This window comes from Chiloscyllium plagiosum, unplaced genomic scaffold, assembly GCF_037043375.1.
Source record: "Chiloscyllium plagiosum isolate Xiang-an unplaced genomic scaffold, Cpla_swu_hap1 HiC_scaffold_32, whole genome shotgun sequence".
Taxonomy (NCBI): domain Eukaryota; kingdom Metazoa; phylum Chordata; class Chondrichthyes; order Orectolobiformes; family Hemiscylliidae; genus Chiloscyllium; species Chiloscyllium plagiosum.
Window position 1 is genome coordinate 25,614,591 of NW_028270170.1, and position 12,757 is coordinate 25,627,347.

At 36.6% G+C, this 12,757-nt stretch overlaps 1 long non-coding RNA gene across 3 annotated transcripts in view; it reads left to right on the forward strand.

Moving 5' to 3' along the window:
* LOC122539940 (uncharacterized) overlaps window positions 1–2,345 on the forward strand; it is a 68,830-nt gene extending 66,485 nt beyond the window's left edge. The window contains exon 7 of one of the 3 annotated variants that reach the window (XR_015752503.1): window positions 1,427–2,345. This is a non-coding gene — a long non-coding RNA (uncharacterized LOC122539940). The remainder of the gene's footprint in view (window positions 1–1,426) is intronic. The other 2 variants (XR_015752501.1, XR_015752502.1) reach the window with 2 other exon arrangements.
* Window positions 2,346–12,757: the final 10,412 nt, after the last annotated feature.

Below are 12,757 nucleotides of genomic sequence, written 5' to 3' on the forward strand. Positions count from 1 at the left end.
TATTTTAGATGTAAGCAAATCAACTCAATCTTACTGTTGTTTATGGATTTTACATACACTAGTATTTACTCTAATAGTTATTTTACTAGATTAGAATATGGAAAATAAAACAAAACAAATACTGAGAACCAAAGTAAAATGATATATTCTTATGTACAAAATAAATTTCTGGTGTGAAGTAGCAGCTAAAGAGTAATCCCAAATTCACTTTACTAATTGAATTATTAACATTGAAAGATTTCAAAAGGAAATCCAAATGTTAATTCACTCTAATGCCTAATCTTCACCTTCATGTGAATCTAGTTTTAGTTCACTTGCATTTCACCCCAAAGCTTTTTACCTTCCTTGTACCTGGCATGAATTGCATGATTGGAGTCATAAAGAAAAAGAAAACAATATATACTTAATTTAAAAAAATGTATCACATGCTATATATCAAAATATTCTGGAATTTTTCACTATGCTCCTCTTGTTAACCTTATGTAACAAGTTATATCAAAATAGCATATCTTAGTATATATTGCATATTTACATGCTAACGTGCATATCTAATATACTTTGACAGCTCTCATGTGTTCCCTTTCCCCTTTTGTACTGTCAAAACCAGATCAGGTTTCCTCCCATTCAGTGATTCAGCACCACCCTCCTCCTACCCTATCGACCAAAGAACAAATGGGATTTTTAACTTTTGTAAAACATTTTTTCAGCTTCCTCAAGTTGCAATGCTTGGTTTCTGTCCAAACAATCAACTCTTCATACAACTATGTTTGTACTTATGCATCAATACAAGATGCTTAACAAACTGTTGGGAAGTGAGAGGGATTAATTTACAGATATGATGGTTTATTTTACCACCACTCTCATTATATTTGAAAAAGACTATGCCATAAATCAGGTAACTTACCATCACCTCCTATTCCCCTGAATTTATTTTACAGTTCATGTTGACTCCAGTTTAATTTGTGGAATGACTAGATTTTATAATAATTGAGATAGCACATTAGCCATATACAAAATACAAGAGTTTATGAATGGATATCTTTTTGATGGATATCTCAAATTTTACTTTGACCTTTCCTACTGGTAAGAATCAATAGCTAATATTGAACAAACCTTGACATATATTATGAACTTCAATTTAACAATAGCATATATGGAATACAGTACATTGACAAATATAAACAATAGAGAAAAGTAAAATACAAACACAACAACATGGGATAACTTAACGTTCCTGGTTCAATTGTACAGCTAGAACCTCAATAAGAGTAGTGATTAAAAACAGGTTTAATGTTCAAATACTTGCTTAAGTTGCAAAATATTGAGATTATTTCAAAAGCAAAATGTCATGCCTTTTCTTTTTATTTCAAAGTCAAAATGATTTGGAGTCTTCCAGAGATTAATACTGCTCTCTATTTACAATTAGTTTCCCAGCGGACACTTGGACCCAGAAGAAAGCCAACAGCCTGAGGCAAGATTGTTACCTGAGACACTCAAACTTATTCAAAAGACTATACCTGATGGTTACTCAACAACAGGAGGTCGGTGATGGATCAATAATGATTTCTGTTCGAGCAATCAATTCTTCAGATTCAAGAGAAGATTATTCCAGTCAGTAAATAGTGAAGTGCATAAGTTTGAAATGCAGCCAATTAAGCTCTCCTTCATTATACAAAAAGTGCACTGAAGCTGACATAAGACTACAGTTAAATGAACTCTCATTGTATTTTACACATGCAAAGTAGAATGAAGAATGTGCCTATTCAAACTGTACGGGATGTTAATTCAGATTTCCTGATTTGCAACCACACTTAGTTTGGTAGAATGAACATAAAAAAATGATCCCACAGATATGTTTGCAACCACAAGCATTGCACATTGTTAGAAAGCCTACATTTAAAAATCACAATTATATTGCTTTGTGGGAACCGAGAACTGTAGTTTTAATTCAATCCATGGAATAAACTTTTTAGAGTTTCAATATGCATGTGCTTCTAATTTTATCAACATTCTACAAACATCTGAGCTCACAATGGTGCTTTGTAACTCTAGAGTAAATCCAGACTGGAGTAAATGCTACTGGAGTCTACAGGCTCAGCCCCAGAAAAAACATACTGTTCCTATAATTGTGGCCGGCTTTAGAGTGAATTTGGAATTGTATAAATGGGGGAGCTGGAGTGATTCTGAAACAAACTTGAATAGTAGACGCCTCATGCAGGCATAAAGGATGCCAATGTAGTAACACTACCGCACGATTGTCTCTAGTGCTTATGTGGAATTCACCTTTGAGCTTATTATCACTACAGTTATCTGCAGCATAAAACTGTTTGGCCCTAGAACATGGGGTAAATGGGAGAGTTGATCTAAACTTTAAACCAAAAATAAAAATTACGGAACAATTACCACAATTACTGCGTTCAAAGCTTTTATTTGCACAAATTCTAGGATATTACTTGAAGTTAAATACAGGATGGCAACTGATTGGTTACCAAACATTACTGCCCATGATGTGAATGAGCACACATTGCACGAGGATGATCTTGACTTTATATGTGGTGCCTTCACAATCACATAGCCTCAGTGTTCTCAGCAAATCATGAAGAAGAATATTCACTATGATGGGGTATAGAAAGTTACTGGCACATTGGGAACTATTCAAGAATGAGACAGATATTTCAAGAGAGAAAACTATGTCACTTTGAGTAGTGGGGTGTTTAAATGACTGCATTATGCCATTTCAGGGGATATGAGTTCAGATCTAACCACAGATATCTGTCAAATTAAGTTCAATAATTTTGTGAAATGGAATCAAGAAAAAGTGGCTGTGAATGTGCTGAACTGTTATCAGTGCTCAATTGATACATTCATCAGCTTCAATGCCACTTCCACCATTATCCTAACTCTTATCTTGTCTGATTTACAAATGACTCCAAATTTACACTATATAACTTTACTCTATTATAATTGAATAACCTGCTAAACCATAAAAAACAAAGACCAAGCAAGTCTGCAACCATTTTTGAAGACAATGACAGTTTGATGATTATTGTAGCCTTAATGCTCATGTTCCAAGGAAACAAATTTGAGGGTCAATAAACAAAATTTAATCTACAAACAAAAAAACCCCTCCTAAATAAATTAAGTAGATTTTGTAAATGCAGCATTGTGATATTTTTGTAGTACTTGGAAAAAATTTTTCCACATAATTGATTTCCACAGGGTTGGTAGGTTTTGCTAACATTATTTTTATACTGCTCAAATTCCTAACATGACAAGCGCAAACAGGTGTGAAGTTCAATGAGGCCTACCTCGATGTCAGGAACATCTCACTTCATCTTCTCTGTGTCTGTTTCTTGCAAGGCAGCTGTGACTTGCCAGTTAAGGGGGGTACTTCATGTTAATCGCTTTATGAAGAGCTCAACCTGCAACATTAATATTCAGCTTCCTATGTGCGCAAATGTACCGAACAAGCTAAATGTAGAGAATGCATGACATGGAAGTCAGAACAGGTACTTGTTGACCTCAGCTCACTGCTACTTCCAAAGGACCTCAATGTTGGACTGTGGGCATGAAAATCACAGGGTTCATTCTATGGGCACCAGCCACACATATCCTATGTCTGCAAACATTGGCATCCAGCATGTGCCAGCTTCTAAGGACTTTCATAGCACATTTCAAGTCCACTTATAGTACATTTTTGCACTTCAGTGGTGCACCTGGGCTGCAAAGCAACTATCATTGCAATGTAACAGCAAGGACACTGTGCACTCAAGACATGCACTCAGACCAGGCTGCTCCTCTGGCCTTAGCATCTCTTAGTCTAAGACTACATGGAAGCTAAAAGCATCCCTGCCTTGACTTGTGTTTAAGCATGTTTGCCCCTCAGCCAGAGATACCATCCTCATATTTCTTCTGTCTTGCTTTGTCATCTGAGGAGACACAAAAGCAGAAAGCTTGTCGACAGGCCTCAGTCAATTCAAAGGAGCTAGCCTTTGTTCATGGGGTCCCAATACAGTATGTCAAGGGCAGCTTTCAATATCAGTCCAGGTCTTGGGTTTGATCAGTCTGCCACTAGGGACTGTCAGTGCCAAAATGTTCTCCACATAAGAATGGAGCCCACCTCTCTATCTCAACTCACTCTGTCCTACTGTGGGCTGCTTTCCTCCTGCAATGGAGAGGCAAATATTAAAGGCAATGAAAGTGGGGTGTATAGCTGTTACTTCTAGTGTAGGTATAGAGGTATCCCAAATGGAAAAATAGGCAATACAGAGGACCTGCAGGCTTAGTGCTGTCAGGGTTGATAAGGGCAAAGGGGTGAGGGAGTGCAGATAATAGTGACAGTTGTAAAGCTTGAGCCTTGGTTGGAGATGGGTGCAGTAATAGAGATAGAGTGAGCATGACATTTTGACGAGAATATGGTGACACGCTGGTGGGGTGAAGAGGTTCATTGACTTTCTTTCTACATTGTGCATTGCTTTAGAGAGCTGGCACTGTGTTGAATCAAATGGCAACCTCGAACAGGTTGGCTTTGGTTGCTGTCATGGCCTTCAATGTTGGTCCGAGAGGAAGAGGAGGTCTATATCTCCACTGCCCATCCATTCAGCAGGACATCCAGGTCCCTGCCCCAAAGCAAGGTGCCAATTTTTCCCTGTGTACCATGTCCAGGGCAAACGTCAGGAACTGTGCAGAGTAGCTCTGGACTGAAAGTGTTGACTGGGTACACAATGCGCTTTAAAAAATGCCAAGGGCACAAGGGATGCTAGTCAGTTAGAGGATATCCAGTGAGTTGTTCCCATGAACAGCATATGGATAAGACTGCTGGAACTGGACATGAGGGACACAATTGAGGCAGGGCAGGTAGTTTGAGGCAAGTTTGGCAAGGTGGGATGAGAATTCCCACTAAGTCACGCAGCGAGAAACCTGTCAAAAAACGTAACACATTTTGCACTTAGTCAAAAAAATTTAAGGTTCAGTCTAGGGTTGTATCCAAAGTGGGTAAACCATAGTAACTTCTTTTTAAAAAATTCTGGATGCAAGAGTAACTCAATACTTGTCGACATTAAATATTAAATAAACAATTTAATGTATATTTTCATCAATTCATACTCATACCTCATGAAAAGCAATCATATATCATTGTAATAAATACACTGTAATGGCAATACTCAGATTTTGAATACTTTCCCTCTTTTCAGCACTGCTTAAGTAGCCTCAAGTTTTCTTGCTGTACAGATCAATACATTTCAAAAAAAAAACATAGCCTGTCAGGTTTTACTTGCCTGCAGATAAAATTACAGAAGCTATATAACACGTTCCTTGTTTCTCCGTTGCTAGACACAGCATGTAAATACTGTAGAGGAAGGTGTAATGTTTTTTCTGGCAAACCACTTTGGCCCCTGTGACAACATTGGTTATTCCTCGCTTCCATCCACTTTATTTTAAATGTCATTCTGAAGAAAACTGCAAAGCTTTGATTTAGATTAATATTTGTGGTTCATGCAGTTTGCCAAAATAATTCCCCTCACTTACATATGCTTACCATTGAGAACACATTTTTGTTTTACTGTAGAGTTTGGCCTCAGTTTGAATGCTCACTTATCAAGACAATGAAAATAAAAATGTGTTATATTTCGTGAAAGTTGAGATGGGGAGCTTTGTTATGCTTTTGAAAGGAGGAGCTAGAAGTTATGCTGAAAATGCATAAACAATGCTTGATTCACTGTTTCAGTGCTGTTTTCCCCAGGACACATACATCCAAACAGACAAATATACAATAGAAACATGCCTATACAAATATATATGTTTCAGAGTTTCTTCCAGAATTTTCGTGAGAGTTGAGGTTTGGTACCAACTTGAAAAATTTTTGGTCATTGATTAATTCTTCTTTGATTTTCCAGCTAATTTTATTGACAACGAGAGGCCAGAAGCTAAAAGGTTTAAAATTGATAAATTTAGAATTAGTGGGTACATGATAACAGGCTTTAGAGTTAAAAGCCTGTAGATTATAGGAATCAAGAATACTGAGGCATTCTACAGTTTAAAATCGTTTCACCCAACTACTTAAAGTCATTTAATATTTAGCACAGAAACCCAGCATAAGTGCAGCAAAACATACTCAGTGTAACATGTTTCCCTCTATTACCCCAAAAACTATACCTCAGAATTACTTGATTTGTTCTGTCATCCCAAGATGGTGAGAAGTGCTGTTTAAGTGTAAGTTCTTGCTTTCTTTCTATGTATAATATGCAGTAAAAGAACATCAGACCACTCATTCGTGTCAGCTTGGGTATAGGTTTGGTTTGGAGTAACTAACATCAGCATTCCATTATTTATTTCCAAACCTTTCTAAGGGAAACTGATTCTATGATGCATTACTATGCCAATATTTGGAGCATCAACTGTGAAGGCCATTATATGAACATTATGATGAGAAACCCCCAGTGTCATAGATCATTGTTCTTTATTAGCAACAGTCTGTGCATTCAATGTTAAAAACCAAATATAACAATAATCAAAGGAAATAGATACATAATGCATGTTATATTTTCCAATGTAACAGTGAAATAACTGCACAGAGGCTGGGTTCCACTACCAAGTCACCTTTATTTACTAGTGTACTGGTACGCATGATTTGAACCAGCCAGTTATCAAAACTGAGGAGGTTCTAATCTCCTGTTTATATCTTTTCTTGTAACTGAGGTTGATTCAAATTTCCTGATTGGTTCAGGTTAACAGCCCCAATCAATAACCTCATAGTCAATGAGGTCTAGCTGGTCTCAGTCACTACAAACAGCTAACTAGAGAATAGATTAGTTAATTTCTAGGTGCATTCACATTGCAAATGTCGCAATCAAAATTTTTAAAAATTCATTCACGGGATGAGGATGTCACTGGCTGGACCAACATTTATTACCAATTTCTAATTGTTCAGAGGGCAATTAAAAGTCAATCACCTTGCTGTGGATCTGGAGTCACATGTCAGCCAAAACAGGTAAGGGTAGCAGTTTCTTTTCCTAAAGGACATTAGTGAAGAAGGTGGATTTTTCTGACAATTGATTCATGGTCTTATTAGACTCTTAATTCCAGATATTTTTAAAACTAGTCAAATTCCAACATCTGCCAATGGCATGATTTGAATCCAGTTCCCCAGAACATTACTAGATGCTCTGGATTAATAGTCTAGTAATTATACCACTAGGCTATCACTTCCTCATTCCTTATGGGGGCTCCTATATTCATATATATGCTTAGATTTTACCACTGACCTTACATTCATGTGTGAACATGATTTAGTCTCCTGTTTCTTATATTATCTGAGAAATTCTCTCATAGTCAAAAGTTCACACATCTTAATATTGTTTATAGTTTTCAGTTCTGATATTCTCAATTTATTGATTTAACATGTTTGTAATCATAGGAAAAATTGACTGCCTTGGCTTTATATTCTTGATGGGATGTTCAACCAATCTTACAGACAATTTTCTTTCAGGGTGAATACATTGAAATTAAATAATATTATTGTAATAAAATTATTAAGACACAAAGAAAAATACATAGTTCATTATTTATTTATAAATGCATTTCAGAACCATACACCCTGAAGATTTCAGATTAGCTAAAGGTAATTTTTCAATGATGTTGATTGACACAGTAGTGTATACTTTATGTCTTTTTTCTGTTTGAAAGCTTGCGCTGACACATATAACGGCCAATTATTGATTTTTGACAACTTCTGCAACAGTACTGTGATTCATTTTGGCAGCAAAGCAAAAGTAAATAAGAAGATGAATATGCACAAATGTAATATCAAGATTGAGAGGCATTAGGTATATGACAAAAAATGCCGAGTTGGTCTTGATCATACACTTGCACTCATTGTTGAACAGCTAATATAAATATCTACCCCAAATGAATCCATGTTTATCTTCTCAAATCAGGAATTATGGTTTAGCAACATTCTTTGAGCTGTCCTAATAACAGATGCAAGGTTCATGATTTTAAGGAAATGGCTTCACCAATGGATTTTGTTTTATTCATGTCTTTGTTGAAGTTTTCATTTCCAAATATATTTCTGCAGCAAGGAAAGAAGCTAACTTGAAACACTGGGCTAGATCTTGGCTTTATGAGACAGTGTAATGTGAAAGATAGAGATTGGACCAAAATGGAAATAGAAACTGGTGGAGATCTAAAGTGGGCGGCCAACTCATGATTGCACAGAGATGGATTTAGCCTGCGCACCTGTCATAGCTGGATTGGCACCATAATCACCACCAGCACCACTCACTCCCTTCATACTGATGCAAAGTGGCAGTACATAGCATCAACAAGGTGCACTGTTTTGACTCATCCAGGCTCCTCCCACGGAAACTTCCAAATCCATGACTTCCATCACTAGGGCAACAAATGCATGGAAACACCAACACTTGCAAATTCCTATCAAGCCACACACCATGCTGACCTGGAACTATATTACTATCATTCCTTCACTGCTGTAGGGTCAAAATCTTGGAATTTCCCTCAACAGCATTTTGGGTGAACCTACACTCCAAGTCTGCAGTGCTTCATGAAGCCAGCACCTTTGCATGGGCAATTATTATGAACAATAAATGTTGGCTTAGCCAAAGGTGCCTGCATTACATGAATAAACTTTTACAAATGTTATAGAGCTCTGATGCGGGGAGGCTGAGTTTGCCAGCATTCCTTCAGTATATCCTTTGGACAATTCTTGATAAGGTCAGTACAGCCAGTCTTTAAGTACTTGAACTTTTGAATACATAATATCAGATGATAGAGGACAGTAGAAAAATTACAGAGGTTATTCAATTAGTCTATGGCATTCTTGTGGACTCATTGATTTTATAAACAAAACATTCATCATAAAGAATACAAGAGAAAACCAACCAATATACAAATCTGAAAAAGGTTTGTTAAATTGAGTTTGAGATTACCTCTCTCATCTGGACATGTGTGCTGGTGAAAAAGCAGTTTGACATACTGTAGATACCAGTATGTCAATTGATTTTTAGGTCCTTATTAATATCAGCAAGAACATCAGAGTTTACACATAGTGGATGGACTGAACTATGCTAATACATGCCACTCAGATTGGTCAGTATAATTAGAAGATTACTTGGAAATTAAGGAAATGAAACGTTGTTTTCTTATACTTTATATTTAGTTCTGAATTACAATTTTCAGCCTCCAGCCTTTAGTTTTGCCCTAATTCATTTAGTCATCTTGTAAGTTGAGGGTAGGAATTTGATATTGATTTTTGATGAAACGTCATAGATTTGAAATGTCAACAGTCTCACTGCACAGTTGCTCGCAGGCCTGTTGAGTATTTTCAGCACTGTTCTGTTTGTAATTTAGTATCTATTATATGTGTGAAAGTGTCTCTGTAAAATTGGGAAGTATAACTCCGACAAAAAAAGGGGTAGAGAGGTTAGAAAAAAATGGCATGTATAGTCCGAAATAAATACCTAGAGATACAAGTTTCCTTGCAACAAAATAGATAAAATTAAAGATAGCAAGTTCAGATATATGTCAAATTGGTTCAATAGCTCCAAAAAAAAATGGGTAGTGGCTTTTCAGATGGAGGGTTGTCGTTGTTATAGTCTCAGTAGAGATCAGTCACACATTTACTTACTTTTCTTTTTAGGTTCAACATTCTAGCTATTTACTAAGGAAATGGAGTACAAGGCTTAAAATAATTTTATTGCACTAAATTTAAAGAAGTTGAAAACTGATTGAATTTTTAAAATATAGCAATCATGTTAAAGATACTGCCCTGGCTCATCTCCTTGACTGTTTTCACATTGTTTATTTTCCAGGAAACATGGTCATATGATCAGTTTCTGGAAACCATCACCATGAGAAAACAAAGGGACCACTGCCTCAACATAGGAACAGGAGGGCATTCAGCCCATCAAGCCTGCCTTGCCATTCAATACGATCATAACTGATCAACACCTCATTTCCTTTTACTCACCTCGTCCCAATAACCATGTATGCAGCTGGTAATCAGAAATCCATCAATCTCCACCTTAAATGTATGCAAAGCCTCCACAATACTCCAAGTAAAATAAATTCTCCTTATCTCCAACCTGAGTGGCATCCCTTTTATGTTTAAACTGTACCTCCTGCATCCCCCCACCCCCTGATTTGTGCCATCCCAAACAGATGAAACATTTTACCTGCTTCTACTCTGTCTATTCCTTTTAAACGTTTCATAGGTTTCAATAAGCTCATGTCTCATTCTTTGAAACTCTAAATAATACAGATTTCCCTATCTCTTTAAAGGCCAGTCCTACTATGGCAAGATCACCATGAAATATGTATTTCCTCCCCCAAAAGTGCATAGGTTAGCACCTCAAGCAAATATCTCAAACAAGGCTAACACCATCATTTCAGACATCAAAGTTAAGGTAACTAGTCCTCTCCTTGGAATAAGATTACATAAAAATTTTAAAAACCATTGTTAACTACATCTATAGAATGGACTGGCTATGTAATGGAATTAACTTGTTAGTTCCTTAAGGAGGTAAATCTTAGATTAATAGCATTAATCTCAACTGTAACTGTAAACTGATGTCAACTGTAAATCTAAACTCAGCAGTCAGTAATGAATTACTGTGATATAACTTTCTAATCTCTTATTTCATTGATTGACTCATTGATTAATTGTTTTGCATTTCAATGTTTAGGTTTAAGTGCCACTAATCATGATTCATTATTAGTTATGACTTTGTATTCTCATTGCCTTATTAATGGGCAGAAAGGTGTTAATTCATTTACTCAGTAGTTTCTGAGGATCCTAATGGAGATTGGCTGTATAATGCCAATATAATTTGAAGTGGTTTGTGCAAGACAGCCTTTTGAGCCAAATTTAAACTCATTAATTTTAAGGAATAAACTGGTGGTCAACTGCAGTTACTTAATGAGGAATTAAAGTAAAAACTTAAGGATTTAGCTGATGCCCTTCATGTATATTCTTGTCAGGGTACTACTCAAAGTCTTTTTGCAATTATTTGATTGGTTACAATAACAATGAATTCAGGAAGAAAAGCATAAATATCATCCAGTGTTCTGCTTCCAAACACTATCTTGTAAGCACCGCTGGTAACTGTGCACACATGATCAATAGGTTGTAGACAGACTGCAACGTAATTTGCAGTTGCAAAGCTCATTACGTAAGACTCACATGGGACAAATGGACAGGTACATGAGAAATTTTTCTAACGATTATGGAAATATATTCAGCAAGGGTCTTCACAACAAAAATTGGCGAATATTGAAAGATTAGGTAAAGCACAATTCCTGTCAGCCACAATGTGTGATTTTGCATGTAAAGCAACTAACTTATTTTAAATCAATTTGATTCAGATCAGATACAAATTCACAAATTAAAAATAAAAAGAAAGCTAGATTTAAAAACAAAACATCAAAAATTTGTAAAATTGGTTGTCATGCAAAATATTCTATGATTGGATTGCTTTTTTTCCCTTTGCAATTCTCTTCCATGAGTGATACCATCTTTAGTCAAAATGACAGGGAGGTGATTTGCTCAAAGATCTTCCTGATTGATGAAGTCAAGCCGAAATCTTGATTAGGATGATTCTCCCTTGCTCATTGTAAAATAGCACCCAGTTATCAATCAGTACCTTAACTGAGGTTAGGAAGAAGACTTTTTGCCACCAATAATAGCATGTAGGCATTTTACGTTGCTACATCCATTAATGATGCAATTTATATATTGACCGTACAATATCGGAGTGTATGGCTTCCATCCTTGTTGAAAAGCTGTCCAGAAATGTATGCCACAGTTGTGTTATTAAAAAATCCAGAGCAAGATAATATCAGTTCAATGCAAGTGCACACTCTTAGAATTAAACTAGTGCAGGATTTTGGCAGATCAGACTGATATACACTGATACAAATATATAGAAAAATTTAAGGAGCTATCTAGCTTTGGAGCTGAAATTTGGCAAAAAGTATGAACCACATAAACTGTTTCACATTTTTTCTCTCCCTGATGTTTACTTTATAGGTGGTTTGTTTCCATTTCATACTGTTATACTGTACTTACAAACACACATTCACACCTCAACAGGAGGAATAGCTGGACTATTTATTAGAACATCGAACATAGAACAGTACAGCGCAGAACAGGCCCTTCAGCCCTCGATGTTGTGCCGACCTGTGAACTATTCTCAGCTCGTCCTCTTACATTATCCCAAAATCATCCATGTGCTTATCTAAGGATTGTTTAAATCTCCCTAATGTGGCTGAGTTGACTACATTAGCAGGTAGGGCATTCCACGCCCTTACCACTCTCTGCGTAAAGAACCTGTCTCTGATATCTGTCTTAAATCTATCCCCCTCCAATTTGTAGTTATGCCCCCTCGTACATGCTGACATCATCATCCTAGGAGAAAGACTTTCATTGTCGACCCTCACTAATCCTCTGATCTTCTTGTATGTCTCTATCAAATCCCCTGTTAGCCTTCTTCTTGCCAATGAGAACAGGTTCAAGTCTATCAGCCTTTCCTCATAAGACCTTCCCTCCAGATCAGGCATCATCCTGGTAAATCTCCTCTGCACCTTTTCCAATGCTTCCACATTGTTCCCGAAATATGGGGACCAGAACTGTACACAATATTCCAAGTGTGGCCGCAACAGCATTTTGTATAGTTGCAGCATGGTATTGCGGCTCTGGAACTCAATCCCTCTACGAATGAAACCTAACACACCGTATGCC